Here is a 9,766-nt window from a genome sequence, read left to right as displayed (position 1 = left end):
TATTAAAGACCATTTCTGGCCTAAAGAAAAAGCCTTTAAATAAAATAGGAAAATAACTTCTAAAATTATATTTTTGTGGGTTATGGGAGTCCTATATCCAATAGGTTTCAAATATACTCTTTGAAATATTTTTCATACCCTAAATCAAGTACTTGCAGTGCAATCCTCAATTCAGGGGTTTTTGGAAAACTAATTTTTGAAAATACTTTTTGGCCAAATTATTTTTGTAAGAAAATACTATATTGCTCTATACACATGGCATGATCATTGGGAAGAAGTTTGGGGTAGGGAGATGAAGTATAGAAGGTGGAGTTGTGTTGACTTTAAAGAGCACTAGAAAAACACAGAGAGAAAACCAACTCCAAATAAAAGCCAAATAATGCAAAAGTTTTTGTCAAACCACACTTTATCATGATTTATTAGCTTAAGTGTTGTGGCATGAAAATCAGGGTGTGACAGTTACTGTCTTATCGTTTGATCCTATACTACCGCATATCCTGTCCTCGCTACTGTTGCTGATACTTTTACATGTTATCCTAATTCTTAGTATAGGTATGCTAGTATTCTATCAGTGGCCCTATATTCTTGTCCGTCTGCCATGCTATACTATTGGGACGTGATCCCTTCGGGAGGTGATCACCGGTATATATATACATACTATACATGATACATGTTGTGACTAAAGTCGGGTCGGCTCGTAGAGTACCCGCGAGTGATTCACGGACTGGGGGTAGAAAGGCATTTATCCCGACGGCCCCCTGAGTGATTCTTTGGGGCAGAACAACAAGGCAGGTTGAGACCACCTAAGAGAGAGGTGTGCCTGGTCCCTGGTCGTTGTCCGCGGTTATTTCAAAGTAACACGCTTAACGAGATTGGGTGTTTGATCTGAGTTGCCGGAATGGATGATGGCATGTCGGCGGCAGCGGCATTGGCCGGAAGGGAAGGAGGAGTGGTCGGGAGGCGCGGAGGTCGAAAGGGGGTGGGGGAAGAGAAGTTGGATCGTCGCGGCCGGTGTGCGGAGGACGATTTTTGCCCGGCGCGACCACGGGAGGATAGCAGCTCCATCCTTGCGGCCCGGGAGCTGAGGAATGACGCTCATGTATGGGGTATGGCCACATGTATCTTTCCGATGCAGAGGCCAGGGTATATCCTCCTTTTTTTAAATGTATGGGGTATGGCCTTGCGACTTGGTTTGTTGCTCGCGTTGGAAAAAAAGAGGACCTTTGTGCTTGGAGTGAATACTTACTAGTTTGTGAGCTCGATTGATTGAGGCGGCGGCGTGTTGTTTGTGGTTGTCGGCGGCGACGAGAAGCGATTGATTAGTGAGGTGGAGCGGGAGAGGAGGAATTGGGCGGGGAGTCAACGACGGCGACGGCGGGTGCAATTACCGACCGGAGATGAAGGAGGCGAGGTCCTCACGGACGGATGGCGAGTTGGCGGCCTGGGAACGTACGGCGCGACGAGAGGGCTCGTCTCGCCGGCATGGTAAGGTAAGTGAAGGCGATCGATTCGATTCGATCGTGGAGATGGAAAAAAGATAAAAGTTTTGCTGCGAGTCGTCGCTGAGAAAAAGGAAAAAAGAAAAAAAAAGATGATTCCCGGGGAAGGAAAGGAACTGACGATCCTTCCCTTCCTTGCTGGCTCGACGCGCGGAAGGAATCAACCAGCTAGCCTAGGACCGGGTCGGTTTGGTAACCGAATCGAATATGGCACGGATCGGTAAGACGATCGATGGATCGAGGCCATATAAACCCCCGGAGCTGGACCGGCGCGTACGTCTCTCTCCAGAAGCAATTTCAGCAGCGCCCGACCCGCCCGCCGTCTCTGCTCGCAGATCGCTGCCGCTGATAATATGGCGTCTGGCTCTGTTCCCCTTGGGAGGACTAGGAGGGGGCTGGTGTCTTGCATGCACAGCCTCAACTGCCGCGCTGAGGACGCGCCTCATCTCCCCCTCGACCTGGAAAACGCCGTCTACGAGCTCATCGTCGGCTTCTACGACCAGGCGTTCGACCGGCTGCCCTGCGGGAGAGTTCCGGGCCTCCACGACCTCCTCGCCACCGCCGGCTCCTGCCTCGGTCTCCTCGACCCCGTCTCTATCATCATCCTCAACACCCTCGCCCTCCTTCCTGAAGGCGCCGCCGCAGCCGCCTCCACCTCTCCACCCGCCTCAAAGAGGTCCAAAAGACAAGTGCGCAACGCCTGGCAGTGGCACGAAATTGCAAACAGGTCCTGCCAAAGTCTCCTGGCCTTCCTCATGGTATACTTTGGATGCCTCGAAAAGGAACAGGCCGCCCGCTACCTCTACTGGGCTGACGCCAATCTCAGCCTCGCCGTCATGCTCGTCCAACACGATCTGTATGTGGAGGGTGAAGAAGCGCTACTGGACCCTGAATCCGATAGGACGCAGGCCGCCCTGCAGTGGGCGGCCACCATGGCCGGTCACCCTTCCCCTGGCGTTTTGACTAAGCTCATGTCATCCCGGCTCAAAGAGGACGACTTTCACCTTCTGGAGAAGCTACTCTTTTCAACAGCAGATACCCCTCTCAAGGTTGATGATGTCGGAGCAATCGACCCCATATTGCGCATGATTATGAGCCCGCCCTGTGTTGCCACCATAATCAATACCAGAAAAGGGCCGATTCTCCATGTCCGTAAGAACCTCGACGCCGTGTGCTCGACCGCCCCCGCCACTACAGAGGACACCAGGATCACCTCCACAGCCCTCTGCTGGGACGGAAAACCCATCTCGTCGCTGCAGTGCGGACTGCCTGACAAGCTGCAACGTTGCCTGGGAAGAGCAGATGGTCTGGAACAATATTTGAAGACGACCCCGTGCAGCAGTGATGCCTGCGATTACCTGCAAACTCTAAAGATGCGCCTCCACGGTATGATTCACAACTTCTGCATCAAGGCGCTCAAGCTGCTGCCCACGCCATCCGGCTCGCTCATGCGCGGCTTCCACATGGCGGGCCACTGCTACGGCTCCATGGACCCTGTCTCCAACATTATCGTCAACTCCATCTGGTACAACAGCCAAGGCTGCCCTCTCTCAGAGTCTGATCGCAGCAAGATTGAGCAATACAATGACATACTGGACCCCCTATCTCTTCTCCGCACACAGGTCCACTCCCTCAAGGGCCTTATGGAGCTCGCCGCATTAGCCGGCCCCCAGTTCTCAACAAAGGCTTGTGCTCTGGAGTTGCTCTGCGGTGCAAGATGTGACATCGTTGACATGTTGCCATTATCGCCAGAGATGCTTGAAAAGAAGAACCCCTTCCATGAAGCTGCCAAGGCCGCTGGACACCCTCTACCGCTTCAGCTGGGTGAACTGCACATGCTGCTGCTGCGTATGCCCGATGAGCGAAGCGCGCTGCTCTCCTTTATGACCGAGGCTCGAACTGGCCGTACTGTGTTGCGCCTTGATGACATGACAGTTCTTCTTAGGCGTGTGTGGCACAGAAACACGGCTGCTAAAACTGGCCGCATTGTGCAAGATCCTGAACTTTTTCCAGAGTATCGGAGGTTGGTGTCTAGCATGAGATCACAGTATGAGGAGGGGAGGAGCTGGTTCCGTCCAAAGATTGAACAGGTGCTAAGGATTACACGACCCAGCATTTTTGGGTAGGTATCCTTGGCAGCTATGTAGATTTGCTTTAATTGCCTTCATTTGGCCTACTCTCTTACTTGACTTGCTTGCTTGTTGTAGGAACCACAGTATAAACTTGATATTATCTGTGGCGTGGAGAAAATCAACCAAAGCTGCCCCCCCTCGGGTAAGATGTGCTACCGCGTGAACTTCACTGCCACTTCTGAATTGCAGCTTGAGAGGACACTATTCTTCGCCGAGTTTTTGTTCTCAGGTGGGCCAAGGCTAGAGACCTGCTGCCCTCTACCCTATGAGTATGCAGGTAAGCCCCCTCTAGTTTCTCTGTGGCACGGCTGATTGGCTTTTTATTATCGTGTGTTGTAGTAGTCTCACTGAACCATGTATGATCGGGTTTTATTTTGTTGATAGGTCGTTGCTACTCTGGCGTGCTTACCGCAAGGAAAATTGTGTATCCAGATGACGCCAAATACATCCCGCACGATATCACCCATGACGGAACCTGCCACGTGGATGACATGCTAGAGATGGACGTCGTCCTCAGTTCGGAGATGGACGTGAAGCTTGTGGAGAAACTCAACAAGATGCGCACTGAAGAGTGAGTCACGGCGGGCGAGCTTGTGTGTGATGCTATCAGCTGTGAAGTTGGACCATAGTGCTATAATATATGCTTCCTGCTGTGTGTTATGATGTCCTAATTAATGGGCATCCTGCGATGTATTATCGAGACTGGATGATATTCTTGAGCATGCATGTTTGGTTGCCTTGAGCTACTCTTATGCACGTGTCCATGCCTAGCTTGCTTGCTTGGCTTGTTAAATAATCTCGTCGTGAAGCCCGTGCATGTACCTTTGTTGCTTTTTTAATTGAGAGAAAAAGAAGCAATGGTTTTTAAGGAAGGCCAATGGTGAGGTAGTTATGTTTACTAGACGGGTTCTTTTAACTCCTTGTATTTTTTTATATACTCCTTCTGTTTTTAAATATATGTCTTTTTAGAGATTCCATTACAAACTACATACGGATGTATATAGACATACTTAAGAGTGTAGGTTCACTCATTTTGCTCTGTATGTAGTCCATGGTGAAATCTCTAAAAAGACTTATATTTAAGAATGGAGGGAGTATTTTGTTACATGCGAGTCTTTATTGCTTCTTTTTCTTAGTTTTCTTGTATGTCTAGCGATCAGGTTCGCTTAACGATGGCCCAAAATATAGTTAAGGGAGGTATAGAGCTAGTTGTTCATGCATGAGAGAATACATGATCATGAGAGAAACCGGTAGAGCAGAAGTTTTCGTGTACCTTGTGGTTTCATGCACGTGTTTGCATTTTTTTCCTTTGATATGTACAAATGCTTGTGTGCGTTTTTGAGCAAGCATAATTTGGAGGTTTATGATGGTCGCTGAGTCTACGTGTGCGTGCCATCTGAACATAATTTACTGGTGTAATTCATGGTGTCATTGGAAGTTCGTTACCTATATATGTAAACTACCAGGGATATTTCAACTTCAGATAGCACTGGTTGTAACGTCCAAAACTCTTGCTGGTGCACATCAGCACATGACTAATGGGGATTTGACGAATGACCTTGCTGTCCATCGGGCAATAGATGGGTGTCAACTGTCAAGTGCCTGACCATCCCAAGTTTTGGTTGCAGCACTGTTTTGGTTACCGAATGGGGCATTTTTATCGAGGGAAATTGGTAAACGTGGTTATCATGGTTACCAAGAAATTTTGAGAAAATTTCGAATGAAATTTATAATTAAATTTTGAATTCATTTTTTAAAATAGATATAGATTGCACTTGAACTAATATTAGTTCAAAAAAAGTGCAGGAAGGAGAACTCAAATAGAGGTGCACATGAACTTCATTGACATCCTTATAAAAGAAACCAGTGAAGTGGGATGGCGCTTTACTGGAGATTATGGTGAACCAAGTGGCGACAAGAAACACCTTGCATGGGACTATGTTAGGCAACTACACGCGATGATATGCCTGCCTTGGCTTATGGCTGGTGATTTTAATGATTTTATCAGTGCTCTTGAGAAGGAAGCTACAAGACCTCAACGATCTATGCATGCGTTCAGTAGTGTGTTAGAATTACGTGCCCTGCAACTATATTCAATTTACTTGGAATCATGGATGGAATTGGGCCTGGGGCAGCTGGGGTTATAGCCCCAGGCGTGGCCCAAGTAGTGCTATACATCTAATAGCATTTTTTATCAGATTTGTGGCCTTATAGAGGCCCAGCCATAGGCGTGGTAACCCATCCCCAGCCCCATGCCTCAGCCCGCTCAACTGATTAGCCAAATTAAGCTCCCACGACGCATGCCAATCGCTAGTTTTTTTTTCCTTTTTTAGGGCAATTCCTATCGTTTTTCCACCTCATGATGTGGTCAATCAGAAAAACTCCTTCGTTCCCATGCTGCGCCGCCCCCACTCGTTTCCGCTCGACAGATCGAACGTCCGGACCTGCAACTCGCCAGATCATCTCGCATCATAGGAGCACCCAGATCCATCTTCTACTCCCGTTCTGCTCCATCTTCACTACCGCTTGGACTCATAAATTAGGCAATTTCTTATTCTCGTATGAACTAATTTTCCCCCTAGTTCCTTTGTATATGCCAAAATCAATGAGTTGGTGCGGTTAAACTGAATTACGTTGGTCATTTGTTTAATTTTTACTTGTTAACAGAAAAAAACAGAAATTCAATATGTGCGGTGTTTAAATTTTTTTGAGGTGTTTTTTTAGGTAGTGGTATTTAACATTATTTATAGTCGTTTTGTTTTAGCCCTAGTCTTCGTGAAATCCTGGCTCCGCCTCTGCTTGAAATTGTCAATATTTGAAATACCTTATTATGGAATTATACATGTACTTCTACATGGAATTGCTTTACATGTGAATTCGTACTTGTTGGAATGTACTACTTAAGTAATACTATATGCTTAAGGAAGTTGGTCAATTATTAGTGGAATACAATATACTATTTATATTGGAAAGACTATCCGGTACATTGATAATTGGAAGGAGCTAGATCGTATAGTTAGATTACAGCCCTAACATTGATCTACGTAATTAGAGGAATTTACACTCTATTATGGCGTGTTGCTCACAAGCGAGTGTTATAGGGACATAACGGGTAGAATCCGTTAACAGACAAATATGATCATGGTTGGTAATTTGATCTGGACTCTATCCCGGAAACTAGTTCTAACGACTAGGAATCTTATCTGTATAAGAGGTGGACTCTTTGGAAAGACAGGATAAGAAGGTGTCTACCCCCTAGCCTCAAAGATACGAATTGTGAGCGGCACCACGGATAAGCGCAGAGGAATTAGGGGGTAGACCGCAAACCCTAAATTTTCTAACATTTGCATCAGAGCTAGGTTCGGCTGCCGTCGCTTGAACCCAAATCCGTTGCGTACTCTGTCGCGCTGGTTGTCGCCATAATTCTCTCGTCTGAGATGTTCCCCATGTGTTAACTCGATCGATTGATCAGCGCCTCCGCCTGCGGACTGCAGTGTACGTGCCAGTGAATCGATGGAGTGCTTCCTTCACGTGAAGAATCCTGCATGCCTCCTCCCTTGAGCCACGTGTAAGAGCAGACAGACTACTACATACGTGAACTCGCTTTTGCCGCTTGATTTTGCTACTCTGACTCTTTCACCAGTAGGACAAGGAGGTACGGCGACTGCAACTTGGATGATTTGGGATATAATGGAGAGTTGTTCACATGGAGAAGGGAGCGTATACGTGAAAATCTGGACCGAGTGGTAGGTAACAGTGCATTGGCAGACCAATTTCCATGGTTATCCAATCATCAGTTCGACAAATCTGACCAGAGACCGATCGTAATAGACATTGGGCTCCAGAGTCGAGTGCAACCGAGGGGACCCTGCGGGCCTTGAAAGTTTGAGGCAAAGTGGTTAGCTGACGAGGACGTACAAACAATAGTTCAAACAACATGGGATTTGCGGAAATCACAAGGTGTAGCATCTCTGGCGGAGATCACGTCTGATGTGCACACCGCGCTTCACCAGTAGGACAAGGAGGTACTAAAAAAGTTGAATGAAGTGATGGTTGGACCGCTGACAGATGAGGCGGTGGCATGTCAACATGAACTGCACCTCCAGATTATGAATTTGCTCGGGCAGGATGAGATATATTGGCTTTAGAGAGGGCACACTGACTGGCTTACAATGGGGGATCAGAACTCTGATTTCTTCCATCGCGTAGCTACTGGACGACGTAAGAGAAATTTTATAAAATGTCTACAGGGGGCTGTGGGTAATTGGATTGATGCACAGATTGCAACTTTGCAAGTGATAGAGTACTTCAAATCTCTGTTCACTTCCGGAGTACATGAGCCAGATCAACTAGTCCTTGAGAAGGTAAAACCAGGAGTTACAGATTGTAACACCCCGATAATTAAGCTATAGTAATACCATGGTAATGATGCCATGTCATCACAATTACTGTTGGTAAACCTCACCTTGATTTAAACACAAATCAAATTCAAATCTAAATTAAAGTCAAAAAAATAAAGTTCTCCAATGACAAACTAAAATGTGAATAATGTGAAAAATAATCCATAGATAATTATAGTGAAGAAACCAACATGTTATAAAGTCTTTCAGCACCCTAAAATAATTGAAACATGGGATAAAACAATAATTTAAATGCCTTTTAAATTACAAAAATTTGCAAACTATTTTATTTGTGCACCAAACCTTTTGTGGTAGTAGAATAAATTAAAATACTAATTTAGGAGTTGGTTTTGTATTTTTATAAAACTAAATACAATTAAAATAAAAGGAAAACAGAAAATGAATAAAAAGAAAATAAAGAAAGAAAAAAAGAAAATAAAGAAAAACGGAAACCCCGGGCCACTTGGCCCGATTAGCTACAAGGGCCAACCCACCAGCGCCCCCCCCTCCACCTCTGTTCATCGGGGGCTCGTGGCCACCCCCGTTGACCGCCACGGCCGCGGCAGTCGCCGTGGCGGCCATCCGCCTGCCCCCTGCACCTACAAAGCCGCCCTCGGAGCTGCCCCCGAAACCCTAGTCCACCCACTCCCCCTTCTCCTCAAGCCCCTTCTCTTTGTCTCGAGTGGGCCCGAGTGCCTCATGTCGCCTCCCGCCGTCATCCCCCGCGGCGACCGTCGTCACCGTCCCGCCTCGATCGGCCTCCTCGAGCCTCGCCGCCCCCTCTTCCCTGCGCCGTTGTGAGCTCCTGTCCTACCCAACCCCTCCGTTCTGCCGCCGCTTCAACGTGGTCGATGCTCACCGTGGCCACGCCCAGGCCCCGCGCTCGTCGGAAGCGCCCGTGGCCGTGTGCTGCGCGCGAGCCTGCACGCCCCTGCTCGCGCCCCCGCGCGCACGTCCATCCGGCGCCTCACCCCGCTATGCATGCGCTGCTGCCACAGTTGCTGCGCCGCTCACGTCTGACCTCGCCTCCGCCCTGCCGTTGCCTGCTCGTCCGCCACGCCCGCGCCTCGTTGGCCCCCCACACGCAACTGCCTCCACGCTCCCCTGCTTCTACCTGCTGCCGCTGCTCCTGCAGTTGCTACCTGCACCACAACCTGCCACCGTGCCTGCCTTCGTGCACGACCGCCACTCTGGGTGCTGCAGCCCACTCCCGCCGTCCAGCCACTGCGCCCGCGTTGCCTCTTTGCCCACTGCACATCCCGCTCGATGACCGCACCCGTCTACTGCTGCCCTTGGCCGCCCCGCCTGCAGCTACTGCTCACTAAGGATGTAGACCGACATGTTGGCCTCTGTTTTGAGCCTAGGTAGAACTACGACATGTTGACCTTCCGAGGCCGGGCATTACCCAGGAAAGTGTGTCCGGCCAGAGTAATAGAGCGTGTTGGGTAATGCGGTGCACCCCTACAGGGAAGTAATCTATTCGAATAGCCGTGTAATAGGTAGTTTGATTGCAAGATAATTTGTAATAAAAATCAACATATTCATGCTCAAGAACAAAAGTAACTACTCACACAACATATTCATGCTCAAGATCAGATGAGTAATAAATATCATAATGGAGCTGAACATGTAATGTTCCACCAAATAAACCGGCTAGCATCAACTACAAGATATAATCAACACTACTAGTCACCCATAGGTACTAATCTGAGGTTTTGATACAAAGACTGAACAC

The 9,766-nt window shown here is 48.1% G+C and overlaps 1 pseudogene across 1 annotated transcript; it reads left to right on the top strand.

Annotated features, from left to right (window-relative positions):
- The first annotated feature begins 1,822 nt into the window (after positions 1–1,822).
- On the top strand, positions 1,823–9,301 carry LOC147957889 (uncharacterized; annotated as a pseudogene). The gene is made up of 4 exons (XR_015609721.1): positions 1,823–3,621; positions 3,707–3,908; positions 4,016–4,202; positions 8,725–9,301. The product of XR_015609721.1 is annotated as an uncharacterized LOC147957889 (transcript).
- The last annotated feature ends 465 nt before the right edge of the window (positions 9,302–9,766 follow it).

This window comes from Triticum urartu, chromosome 7A, assembly GCF_056163025.1.
Source record: "Triticum urartu cultivar PI428250 chromosome 7A, HENAU_Tu73, whole genome shotgun sequence".
Classification (NCBI taxonomy): Eukaryota; Viridiplantae; Streptophyta; class Magnoliopsida; order Poales; family Poaceae; genus Triticum; species Triticum urartu.
Note: the sequence above shows the minus strand (reverse complement) of the source record. Positions and strands in the feature narration are given on the sequence as shown.